This window comes from Microtus oregoni, unplaced genomic scaffold (assembly GCF_018167655.1).
Source record: "Microtus oregoni isolate MIOR12 unplaced genomic scaffold, Mior012 000009F_ref0000495, whole genome shotgun sequence".
In the NCBI taxonomy this organism is placed as follows: Eukaryota; Metazoa; Chordata; class Mammalia; order Rodentia; family Cricetidae; genus Microtus; species Microtus oregoni.
Window position 1 is genome coordinate 21988645 of NW_024543068.1, and position 13675 is coordinate 22002319.

The 13675-nt window shown below is 39.2% G+C and overlaps 1 protein-coding gene across 1 annotated transcript in view; it reads left to right on the forward strand.

The window, feature by feature from the left end:
- The window catches only part of Kcnh5 (potassium voltage-gated channel subfamily H member 5), a 301133-nt gene that overhangs the window by 58257 nt on the left and 229201 nt on the right, over positions 1–13675 (forward strand). The gene's annotated exons all lie outside the window — the stretch shown is intronic.

Here is a 13675-nt window from a genome sequence, read left to right on the forward strand (position 1 = left end):
AGCAGGACGAGGAGGAGCAGGGAGAGCAGGAAGAGCAGGAGGAGGAGCAGGAGGAGGAGGAGCAGGAGGAGGAGGAGCAGGAGGACGAGGAAGATCAGGAGGAGGACGAGGAAGAGGAACAGGAGGAGGAGGAGGAACACGAAGACAAACTAGCAGCATTTAGAGTCAAATATAGCTCACAACTTATTTTCCCCAAATTGAATGTTGAATTCTTATTTTGATACTGTACACATAACTATTACTTTATGGAAAAATTAATGAATGGTATCATTTCTCTAATTTTAGATTCTGCATCATCAAGCTGTTAAAAGTACATTTATTTCTTTTGAAATTATCTTCTGGAGAGAATTAAAAGGCATTAACTTTGAAAATGCCAATTACACGATAAAAGGCAATAAGTAGCATTCCATTTTCCACATGGATTATTACACGAGCATATTACAACTCAAGCTATTTAGAACACAAGCATAAACATTCCAATAAAATCATCGGTCATTTGTGGAGTTGAATGAAGTTGATCTCACAGAAGTAGAGAGTGAATGACGGTACAGAGGCCTGGGGTGTTTGGGAAGATGGTGAACTAAGACTTCAAAATTTCAGCCAATCAGAAAGGTTGAGTTTAAGAGGTCTATTGTGTTATATGATGGCACCGTTAAAAATATGCTAGATTCTTTAAAAGTGCTGACTGATTGGGTTGATATGAGAGAATGGGGGGGGGTCTACTAATCAAATATGCATTGCTCTAGCAAGATACCCAGTCAGATTAGTCATAGAGGCAAACGTTTATTCTGTTCATAGTTTTCGAAGTCCAAGAACAAGATTCAGCAGCCCCATTTCTTTGTGTCTTTGATAAGAGTTGGTGGGAGCATGTGGTGGCACATGTGGCCACGCCTTACACCATACATACATACATATACACACACAAACATGCATAATACATACATACATACATACATACACATATATGGTATAGGCACATCTTTTTTTTTTTTTTTTTTTTTTTTTTCGAGACAGGGTTTCTCTGTGGCTTTGGAGCCTGTCCTGGAACTAGCTCTTGTAGACCAGGCTGGCCTCGAACTCACAGAGATCCGCCTGTCTCTGTCTTCCGAGTGCTGGGATTAAGGGCGTGCGCCACCACTGCCCAGTGGTATAGGCACATCTTACAATCCATTTTAAGGCACACTTCCAGTGGCTCAAGGGCTTTCCCTTAATACCTATCTCCTAAAGGCCCGCAGTATTACCTTGGGAATGAATCCCCTAAATATGGGTCTCTGGGGGATGGCCAACATCCAGACCATAGCAGGGAGTAACTGTTCTCAACACAAAATTGATAATGGAGAAAGGCAAGACATGTATTAATTAGATGTATTTAGTTATCCCATAATGTCTGTATAAGTCAGAGCAATATGTACACCTTCAGTGTATACGTTTTTGCTGGTCGATAAAGAAGACAAAACTGTGACTCAATTCATAGAAAAGAACATAAGTAAAGCCATTCCATAATAGTAAAATGGATCTATGAGTACAAGCTTGGTTGTGTCATAATATGCTGATACAGAACTGTTTTAAAGGACACTTGACCTCATTCATCCTAAAGACATAGCAGTGTAGCCTACTCTGAGATCCCGTTTTCAGTTATAACCCTGAAAAATCAGAGCTGTATCACAAACACGGGGCTGGTGAATACGGTGGCCGAGGAGGTGTGCTGCTCATACCTCCCTTCATGCTAGAGTAGGGCAGCAGCATCCTGGGCCGAGCTCTGTCTGGCCAAGCCGGATGCTCCCACCTTTTCAAGCTCAGAATTCAGAGTCTCTTGAAGCTGGCTACTGAAGAAAGTGGCAAGAGCCAGAGCTCGGGCCGCTTCCCTTTTAAGTCTGTGCAGTCAGCTGCTAGAAGCAGACAATGCACCACTAAACACAGTTGTCTGAAGGTGGCTGTTTTGGGGGGCTGCTGCAGTGTCACCCCGAAGCCACATTTTTCCAAAACTTCTTTTAACCAGTGGTGCCATATGAAGGGAAGCCCATCATTAAAAGCAATCATGGGACGACTCTTATTTGGTTGTTGTTGATTATTTACTTTTGAGACCGTATTTTAGCCAGGATTTCTCCTTCCCTCCCTGCAAACCCTTCCATATGCCCATCCTTGCTCTCCTTCAAGTCCATGGCCCTTTCCTTCCGCCAGTTGTTATGGCATGCATAGATGTATTTGGATGGCTTTTGTCCTGGTGCACTCTCTTTCTACGTTGCCTTCTGAACTCTCCTTTGCCAAATCTTCATTCGCTCTTTCATTGGTGCCAGACCTGTGCTGTGCTTTGAAGTTGCACCCCTACTTCCTACCCTCTACCTTTTCTATCCCTCAGATATTTGTCTTAGTCACCTGCTCCTCCTAGAACCTGGAGGGACAAAGCAGTGTGGAGCAAGTCACTGTCACACTTTATACTCAAGGGAGTATAAAGAGAAATCGCCTCTCTGAAGAAGAGCCAGCAGTGCCTTATTGAAAAAGAACAAACTCTAGAGGACATGACTTAAATTGTTTAGGAGATTTATTTACTTCTTGCCCTTTTATTTCCACGCCAGTGAGGAACACAGTTATCTGCCTTTCCTCTGGGGTTTCAACTTCAGACTTCATCTTTGGCTTCTCATTGGGGAATCTGAGCTTTTAGTCCCCCCTTTCATAGCTGGTCCACGGCCATCAGCTTATTCTCATATAGGTTTCAGTTCATTGTTTCGGTTCAGTAAGTATTGAGTGCTTATAACTGGAGACTCTTTGTAGCTGACGCACCCAGCAGCCTTCTGTGGTTACTGTTTCTTCTCTGTTTTTCCCAAGGGTTGCTCATTTCTTTGTCCTCCCAGAAGTGCAAGCATCAAGTTATCCTATCACTTCTTGTTTAAATGTCCCCTTACTGTACCAGTGCAAGAGAAATTCATTCACCATCATGGATTTAAACAAATAAGTCTTCATTTTCCTGTTTGATCAAGAGTTATTGGCTAGCTACAGTATTTTTTTTATTGATTTTTATTGAGCTCTACATTTTTCTCTGTTCCCCTTCCTACCTCTCCCCTCCCCTCCAACACTCTCCCAAGGCCCCCATGCTCTCAATTTACTCAGGAGATCTTGTCTTTTTCTACTTCCCATGTATGTCTCTCTTAGAGTTAGCCACAGTATCCTTGGCTTGAGGTAATTTCCCTTTAGGCTTTTGGAAGATATGATGCCACTGAAGTTCTACCTTTTAGTGGTTCTATTTAAGAAACTCAAAGCCATTGCGGTTTCTGATCCTTTATATGTGATCTGTTTTCTCTCTTTTTAAAATTTTTTTATTGATATTTATTGAGCTCTACATTTTTCTCTGCTCCCCTCCCTGCCTCTTCCCTCCCCTCTCAACCCTCCCCCAAAGTCTCCATGCCCCCAATTTACTCAGGAGATCTTGTCTTTTGCTACTTCCCATGTTTCTCTTTGTAGAGGTTTAATATATCTCCTGTGTCCCAAAGGTTTAGAAACTGATGACATGCCTTAGCATGGGACCCTTTTCATACATTTTCATAGATATTGACAGAACAGCCTTCTTCAGTCTCAAAAAGCTTGTTTCATATATATTTTTTTAAAAGAGTATCTCCTTCCTTTCTCTTTTTCTCCATTTTCTCCCTTCTGAAACACTTTTTGTCTAAATATGTTGAACAGTCCTGGAATTTCCTTGTTTATTCTTAGTTGTTTTTCAAACCATCATCTCATTACTGCATTCTGGGAGATTTCTTTTTTTTTTTTTTTTGGTTTTTCGAGACAGGGTTTCTCTGTGGCTTTGGAGCCTGTCCTGGAACTAGCTCTGTAGACCAGGCTGGTCTCGAACTCCCAGAGATCCGCCTGCCTCTGCCTCCCGAGTGCTGGGATTAAAGCGTGCGCCACCATCGCCCGGCTCTGGGAGATTTCTTTTTTTTTTTTTTGAGACTGTGTTTATTTTAAAGTGCAAACCAGAGAAAATTATCACAACAAAGAAAAGTTATAGACCCATGCCAAATTAGAACATAGGTACAAAACTATAAAAATTATTAGAACAAGAATTTCAGCCACATATAAGTGAATAATGCATTACAACCAATTTAAATTTGCCCCTAGAAGTGATTGATTACTGAGAGGGTATGTCCAATTTTATACTTTTTCAAAGTTCTTTAGAAAATTCTTGAAGCTAAGTATAAGACTGATGCTCTCAAAATTGTATGTTTTTTTAAATTTATTTATTTATTAAAGATTTCTGTCTCTTCCCAGCCACCGCCTCCCATTTCCCTCCCCCTCCCCCAATTAAGTCCCCCCTCCCCCCTCAGCCCAAAAAGCAATCAGGGTTCCCTGTCCTGGGAGATTTCTTTATCAGAATTTTCTAATTCTCGTTGGCTGTAAGAATGCTGTTTTGCTCGACACTAATGCAGCCAAATTTGCATTTGCCTCACTCATGTGCACTTGGCACATACATTACTATACGCAATGTTCTGTAATTGTAGATTATTACATTCAATGTATATTTTAGAAAGACTAGATAGATTCTGAGAGTCTTCACACTGTGCCACTTAATTTATTCATATTTACTGTATTCGTATTTACTGTGATTAAATAGATTCTGACTTATTTAGAGCATTGTAGTTTCCATTTTACATGCTTTTTTTTTGTGCTGCTTCCTTTGTACTTTATACTCTTCTGTGTGGACTGAGGTTTCCCTCAATTCATTGGGCCCTTTCTAACGCCTTGAATATATCATGACTGATATACTCTGATAATCTTTGACTGTTGCATTCTTACATCAGCATTTGCCTTAAATCCTAAAAGCTTGTGAGAATCTTTGCCCCTCTCCAAAATAACACAAGGACTTTTGTTCTTTTTCTTTAATAATTTAAAGACATAGTCATTCTATTATTTTGTGTGCATGAGCGTTTTTCTTGCATGTACACATGTACATACACTACTCTGTCTGTGCTTTATTCCTGCAGAGGTCGGAAGAGGACATCAGATGCTGTGGGACTGGAATTGCATATGGTCGGGAGCCACCATGTGGCTGCTGAGAATTGAACCTGGGTCCTCTCTGCAAGAGCAACATGTGCTCTTAACTACTGAGCCATCTTTCCAGCCCCTATTCACTTTCTTTAAAATTAATATACTATATTTTGATTCTTAGTTTTCTCCTCTAATAATGTTATTCTTTTACCTGGTTGTCAATATGGTCTACATGTCCATCTCTTTCCTTGCCTGCACTGCATTTAACGCATCTCTGGCCTCTCCCTGGTTCAGCTCTTGAAGATTTGGCTCTTTGTTAACAATTCATTATGTAGAATCTGGCTTTCTCTTTCAGGAAGGTTTTCTGGCATCCCTCTCAAAACTTCCAATTACCACTTTCACATTTCATCTTCACTGTGTGCATGCATGCACATTAATGCAGTTAAAATTATTTTAACTTTATTATTAGTCTTTGGATGATCTGGAATCTTCTGCCTAGTGTAGGGCATGCTTTCATCCTAAGTTTACCTTCCATTCTCACAAGCTAGTTCCAAGGAATTAGCGTGAAAAGACGCTCATGAGTTCCACTTGAAAAATTCTAAAGACTGAGAGACAATTGTTATTTCATCTGTTGGGGTTTCCTCTGTACAACTTCAGTCTAAATACTGAGGTGGTGAAGAATATGTCGCCGCTGTGTTTCTTCAGCACGTGGATGTGCACTGATGCCACGAACAGGGAAGTGTTTGCCAAGGTCGCAGTGAATTCTGCAATGACAAAGACGGGATGGAGCTTAGGCAAGAGGAACCGTACCAGCAAGTGGGGACTGGGGAATAAGAGAGAGTATGAGTTGGAAAATTCTAGTTTAATCCTTTATTCCTGTACGTGTGCAGAATACCTTTAGGCAGCTTAGTAACACTTGGTTTTCAAGACCCTTGATGCGCTCTCTGAAGATAAATTAGATTTATTAGGAATTTGTGAGCTGGATATGTGATTTTCAAAGAAAACTATGAGACAGAAAAGACAGAACCCATTACAGAAAGCTTCTGGTCTAAAAATAAGGAAAATGAGCTTTCTAAACATCATAAATGGAGGATAAGAGATATTCTCTCATGAAGTCTAAGAATAGAATCTCCCTCCTCTGCAGCATTCATTTTAACCAGCATCAGGGGTCTAGAGTACTTGGTCTGGGTACCCCAGGAGAGCTAGTGTAAAGTAAAGAAAGATTGGGTCTGCAGACCACACACTGGCCAGTAGCAAGGGGGCCACAGTGATGAGATGATGGTGGGTGATGTGACCCACAAAGTAAGACTGAAAAATGGATCAGAATGAAGAAAACTTAGGAAAAAGATCACTCACGCACTGAAGCTGAAAGGAAGTTGGATGAATCTATGGTGGCTAAGTGGAAGCCGATAAGAGTTTTAATTTTTAGAAAATTCCTTTTGAAAACAGTGTCTGAATTATTCTTTGTTCACAATTATGCTTGTCAGACTGCCACATGCAGATTTCATGTTACCGCATACATTTAACATTGTAATTTTACCTCTAGCTATCATAATAAGAATTCTGAATCCAGAAAAGGGTAATCGTGCTTGTAGCTGCTAATGGCTTTTGTCAGACTAGAACCTCTCCGTCCCTTTGCTGCTTCAGATCTTCCACCGGGAATTGCACTAGTAGACAGCATCATTTATACAATTGACATGCCATTATTTTTAAATTAAAATAGATATTTGAAAGTAATGTTTGAGAGGATCAGAAAGGGATTGCATTCAGTTTCTTTGGTATTAGTTCTACCGTTAAATCCTGACAGTCACGCTACATGGCACTATGCTGGAGAAGGCTGTTGTTTATACAAGCTAATATTGTGTGCTGGAGATTGTCCCTGTGCCTCTTTCGTTCCCCCATTAGACATCTTTATTTCCCTAGACAGTTTGTTTCCACTTTCATGTCATATGATCATGCACGATTTGCATGTGTGTATGATCTAGGAACTACAGCTAAGAGAAAGCATACAATATTTGTCTTTATGAGCTGTCTCAACTTAATATGGGTATTACCAATGCCTTCATTTTTTTCTAAAGGACATAACTTTGTTCTTTAGAGTTGAAACAAATTTCATATATCCCATTTTCTTTATCCATTGCTCTGTTGCTGGTCATCTGACATGATTCTATAGCTTAAATACAGTAAATAGTGATGATGGAATGAATACCTACATACAAGCTTCTCTTTGATCTCTTGAGTTGGAGTCTTTTGGGTATAACTCAGTCACACAGGAGATCTGTTTTTGGTTTTCTAGGAAACCTCATGTTGATTTCCACAGTGGCTGGATGAGTTTCCGTTTCGCCAGTGCTAAGAAAGTGTTTCCTTTTGTCCACATCCTCACATTTGTTACTTTTTTTCTGAGTGGGACGATGCGAATCCAGTGCTCTTTAAACCTGTTACTTCTCTGATGGCTAATGAGGCTGAGTACTTTTTCAAATGTTTATTGGTTATTTGTACTCTATCTTTAGAGACCTATATATTTCATTAGCTGATTTATTGATTATGTGATTTGATTTTTCTTATTTATCTTTATATATATATATATATATATATATATATATATATATATATATATATATATATATAGTGCTAGTCCCCATTAAGCACTAGGTCTCTTCAGGCTATAAAAAACATTGATTTTTCTGGGTAGAAGCTTTTAAATTTGAGACTCCATTTGTCATTTGTTGATATTATTTATGGAGAGACTGGAGCTTTATTAAGAAAATACGTGTGTACACCTGAATCCTGAAGTGTTTTGACTAATTTTTAAAAACAGTTTTTAAGTTTCAACTCATGCATTAAGGTCTTTGCTCTGTCTGGAGTTGAGTGTTAGATAGGGAGGAATCTAACTCCAGTTTCCAACATATGGATATACATTTTTCTTAACATCAGTTGTTAAAGAGGCTCTTTTCCCCAGGGTATATTTTTCACATATTTGCCAAAAATCTTACGGTTCCCTCTCCTGAAATGAAAAAGAATCAGAATATCAGGGAGTTTACGGTGAGATTGTGTTTCCTAGTAACATCAGAAAGAAGCTACATAGTGATGTCTCACCAATATGACTCCCCAAATGTGAGACAAACAAGAATGATAGCAATGAACATGTCAAACTGGATGAGAAAAGCCCATGGTTCCTTAATCTACACAAAGAGCAACAGGCAACTGAAGAAAACTGGGATCAGGACTGGTGGTCTTCCCCAGGGTAGAGTATACTAGTTGGCTGAGTGCCAAATGGTCATCCCTGAAAATATACATTCAAGAAGCATTGTAAGGTCACAATAGATTATACTATTACATTATTACTATATATGTATAGTAGTATATGTTATATATATTCCTATAACATATACTACTATACATATATATGGATATGCACACATGTATATATGCATGTACACATATGCATGCAATATCAATTAGTGAATAACAAGGCCATGAATTTTGAGAAGAGTGGTGAAGGATGAACGAGAGAGTTTGGTGACAGAAAAGTGAAGGGGAAAAATAGTTATATTATAATCTCAAAAATCATGTTGTTGTAGCTATGAGGGTTTTTATCTGGGTCCTTTGCTGAATTCTATTGATTTACACCCCCAATTTAATCTAAGGACCATTATGATTCTTTTACTATGGCTCTGTAGTTTCATTCAAAATCAGAATGGTGGTACTTATAGCATTGTTCTTTTTCCTTAGGAATGCTTTGGATATTGGGATATTTTGTGCCTATACATAAATTTTAAGATAGTTTTTTTCTTTCTGTTTCTTTAAAAAATGGTTTTGGAACTTTGATTGAGATTTCATAGATTGGTAGAGTGACTTAATTTTATTTAATTGGTGATCTAGTTCAGTCTGTTTCAAACAAATTGGTAAATTATAAGTAACAGAAATTCATTTTTTTGTTTCCAGAGGTTGGAAACACAGCATGATGGGATATGTGTGTGTGTGTGTGTGTGTGTGTGTGTGTGTGTGTGCGCGCGCGCGTAGGTGGTGGTAAAGGTCCTATTGCAGTGTTTCACATGGCAGAAGGTTAGAGATACTGACTTATATATGTGACATTAGTACTCATGAGATGTAGCACTCAGGAACTAAATGCCTCCCATTAGGTATCCTTTCTCAACAATGATGCTTTGAGGAATGTGTTTTAACATGTAGGGGACAAATCAGTGAGCATTGCTCAGTCCTTTCTGCTATTTCCCAATGGGTGACACCATATCAGCATTCAGTCTTAGTAAGTTTCATAGCTAAGCTTTTAAGGATGTTTGTAAAATAAACTTTTAAAAAGAGCAGTTTAAATCCATAACACAATTGAGGGGACGCACTAAGGTTTCCCATACATCCCTTGCCCTTACACAGGCAGATTCAGTCAGCCATAGTCAGAGTCCCATGCCAGCATATGCGTTTATATAGTTGATCAACTTGCAAGGGTACACTACATTGCCACCCAAAGCTTGCATTTCCTTGAGGGTGCATCCTTTGTTTAGGATGTGACGCCAGTTTTGATGGTGTATGGGGACACAAATGCACTGCTGCAGTACAGATATTTAGTTTCACGGCCAAAAAGCATCCTTGCTCTGTATCTTCATTCATCCTTACCCATAAACTCCTCACAATCATCAATCCTTTAGATGTCTCCATAGTGTGTGGCCACTGAACACTGTGGCATATAATTGTGCCATATAATTGGGGAAAATAGTTTGCAGGCTTTCCGTGTTATCTCCCTCCTCATAGTAACAGGTATTCCAAGTTTCTCTATGGGATTGCGAGTGTCTATAGATAACTCATTCTTAGTGCTCAGTAATGTATCATTGTCTAGATGTATGCAAACTGATTCACCTACTGAGGGGCATCTTCAGTGCTTCTTAGGATTTTCAGTGATGAGAAAGTCTGCTGCATATGTTTGTGTGCAGATTTATATGTGAATATAAACTTTCAGCACATTCAAGTCAGCCAGTGCAGAGGAGGAAGACTTCTGTATCATATGGTATCTCTTCATTTTGTTAGAAATTATCAAACTTTGTGTCAAAATGACTGTACTGTTTTATATTCTCATCAGCAGGGGATAAGAGAGAATCTGCTGTCCCACATCTTTGTCAACATTTGTTAGATTTAGTATTTTGGATTTTTTTGGCCATTTGAATGGAGCTATGATGGAAGACTATTTTACTTTGCAGTTACCTAATAACATAAAGATGCTGAAGATCTTTTCAAATGCTTATGTGTGATCTGAATATTTTCTTCAGTAAGTTATCAAAAATGTCCTTTATTTATTTATTAGCTAGCTTTTAAAAACATTTCCTTTTAAAGACAGTCCTTGAGTTCACTATGTAGAGGAGGCTGGTTTTGAATTCCTCATCCTCTTGTCTCCAACTCTTAAGTACTGTGATTTAAGTACTTAAATACAAACATGAACTTCCATATCTAGCTAGTAATGGTTCTTTATCAGCTCCATCTCTTGAATGTATTTCTCCTAGCCAGAGATATATCTTTTCAATCTCTTGACAGCATCTTTCACAAAGCAGAATTTTACATGTTTTTAAAGTTTAAATGAAAAAAATAAAAAAAAATAATTTTTAAATGATCATTTTTTAATAAATTGTGCCTTTGTTATTATGTCCAAAACTTGTCATTGGCAGAAAGATGGCTCATTCAGCAACATACATTTTTTTTGCAAACATAAGGACCTGAATTTGAGTTCAATAATCTATATGAAAAAGCCAAGCATGTTGGTTTGTGTTTGTAACCTTAGAACTTGGGAGGCAGAAAGAGAGACAGATCTCTGGGGCTCACTATCTAGCCAGTCTAGTCTACTTGGCAAATTAAAGGCCTGTGAGAGACCCTGTCAACAAACTAGCACACGTACAAAGACACACACACACACACACACACACACACACACACACACACACACACCTAAGGCGGGTAGCACTTGAAGAATGACACCCAAGGTTGTCCTCTGGTTTCCATATATAGAACACATAGGTGCATACCCACCCCACACATACACATGTCCCCCAAAGAGTTATTACTATAACTAAAGCGACCTTAATTTTTTCTTTCACTGAGGTTTGACACTGTACTGTCTTCCCTTTAACTCATTATGAAATTTAATCCACTTTATGAGATTGTAATAGGTGGAACCAGGCAAAGTATTTTAGAGGTGATTAGGGCTCTGCCTTGTTAGTGGACCAGTCCATTTATGGGACCAACAGATCACTGGATTTTCTGAAAAGTAGGTCTGTGATCAGCATCCATTGGGTGGGTCTCTCTTATGCTTCCTGGCTCTTGCCTGGTGGTGTCTTGAGCTGTCATAGAATTTCTAGCAAGAAAGACTTCATAAGCTATGTTCCTTAAACCTTGGACCAGAAGCACAAGCCCAAATAAACTTTGTTTATAAAATGATCAGTGTATTGTGTTGTGTTAACAACAGAAAATGGGCTGAGACATCTTTTATCACCCACAAACATTACACTTTCAGTTTTTTTAATTCAAGTATATAATCTATTTTGACTTATTTTTGTGAAGGGCATTGGAAGTGACAAAGTACTATCTTTTTTCCCCTTTAATTCTTCTCTCATACACTACATCCTAATTTTAGTCCTCCCTCCACTCTTTCCACTTCTTTTCCCTATCTCTCCTCTCCCCCAGATCCACTTCTCATTCATTTCCCTTTAAAAAAAATATCCCTATCTCGAAAAAAAAAAAACCAAAAAAAAAAAATATCCAGGCCTCACAGGGATATCAACTGAGTACCACAGAACAAGCTACAATAAGACTAATCATAAACCCTCATATCAAGGCTGGATGAGGCAACCTACTAGAAGGAAAAGGGTCCCAAGAGCAAGCAAAAGAGTCAAAGACACTTCCCACCACTCTCCCACTGTTAGGAGTCTCACAAGAATTCTAAGCTACACAAATATAATGTATATGCATAGGACCTAGTTCAGACTCATACAGGCTCCATGATTGTTGCTTGTCTCTGTGATCCCCTATGATCCCTGCTTAGTTGATTCTATGGACTGTGTTCTCTTGGTGTCTTCAAGCCATCTGACTCCTGCAAACCCTCTCCCCCTGCTCTGTCTTCTGCAGCATTCCCCTGTCTTCCCCTAGTGTTAGGCTGTGGGGCTCTGCCTCTGCTCCCATCAGTGACTGGATGATGTCTCTCTGATGACAAATGGGCTAGGAATGGATCTATGAATATGACAGAATATCATTAGCAATAATTTCATTGAATTTTCCCAAGTAATGTTTGGTTCTATCCTAGGTCTTTGGGCTGTCCAGCCCCTGGTTCCTGGCTATCCAGGCAGTGTCAGGCTTGGGCTCCCTCTTGCAGCATGGACATCAAGTTATGCCAGTACTGGTTGGCCACTCCTAGTCGTTTGGTGCCACCATTACCTCAGTACATCTTGCAGACAGGAGAGATTGTAGGTTGAAGGTTTTGTGGCTGGGTTTGGGTCCCAGTCCCACTGCTGGTAGCCTTGCCTGGTTACAGAAGATGGCTGGTTCAAGTTCTGCATCCCCCATTTATCAGTTGTCTTCACTAGGATCACTCTTGAAGATTCCAGGGTGTCTCCACTGCACTAGGTTTCTGTATTGACCCCCAAAATGTCCCCCAATTCCAGTTGTCTCACCCCTTGACCTTATCACTCTTGTTATCATCCCACTTGCCTCCAGTCTACTCTTAAAACCTATTCCATCTCTCCTTCTCCTGGAGATCCATGTGTCTCCCCCTTGAGCCCTCCTTGTTACTTAGCCTTTCTAGATCTGTGAATTGTAACATGACTATCCCTTACTTAACAGCGACTCTCTGCTTATAAGTGAGTACATACCATGTTTGTCTTTCTGCGTCTGGGTTACCTTACTCAGGATGATTTTTTTCTACTTCCATCCATTTGCCTGAAAATTTCATGAGGTCATTATTTTTAATAGCTGAGCAATACATCATTGAATAAATACTGCATTTTCTTTATCCATTCTTCAATTGAGGGACTTCTAGGTTGTTTCTAGTTTCTGGCTATTATGAATGAAGTCACTATGAACATAGTTGAGCAAGAATCCTTTGGGTATATGCCTAAGAGTGGTATAACTGGGTCTTGAGTTAAGTCGACTCCCAATTTTCTGAGGAACTGCCATATTGATTTCTATAGTGTCTGTACAAGTTTGCACTCCTACAAGTTGGCTCCACATCCTCAACAGCATAAGCCTTCATTTGTGTTTTTGATCTTAGTCATTCTGACAGGTGTAAGATGAAACAGAACACCAAGAGTACAGACCTTAAGATTAACAATCAATAAATGGGACCTAATGAAACTGAAAAGCTTCTGAAAGGCTAAGGATGCTGTTGGTAAGACAAAACAGCAGCTTGAAGAATGGGGAAATATTTTCACCAATCCCACATCTGACAGAGGGCTAGCATCCAAAATATATAAGGAACTCAAGAAACTAGACATCAACAAACCAAATAGTTCAATTAAAACATAGGGTGCATATCGGAACAGAGAATTCACAACAGAGAAATCTCAAATGGCTGAGAAATACAGTTCGACATTCTTAGTCACCAGGGAAATGCAAAGCAAAACTATGTTAAGATATCTCTTTTTCTTTGCATATGGATATGTGTTGTTCTACCATCAATTGTTGAAAAAAAAGTTGCGGTGTTCTA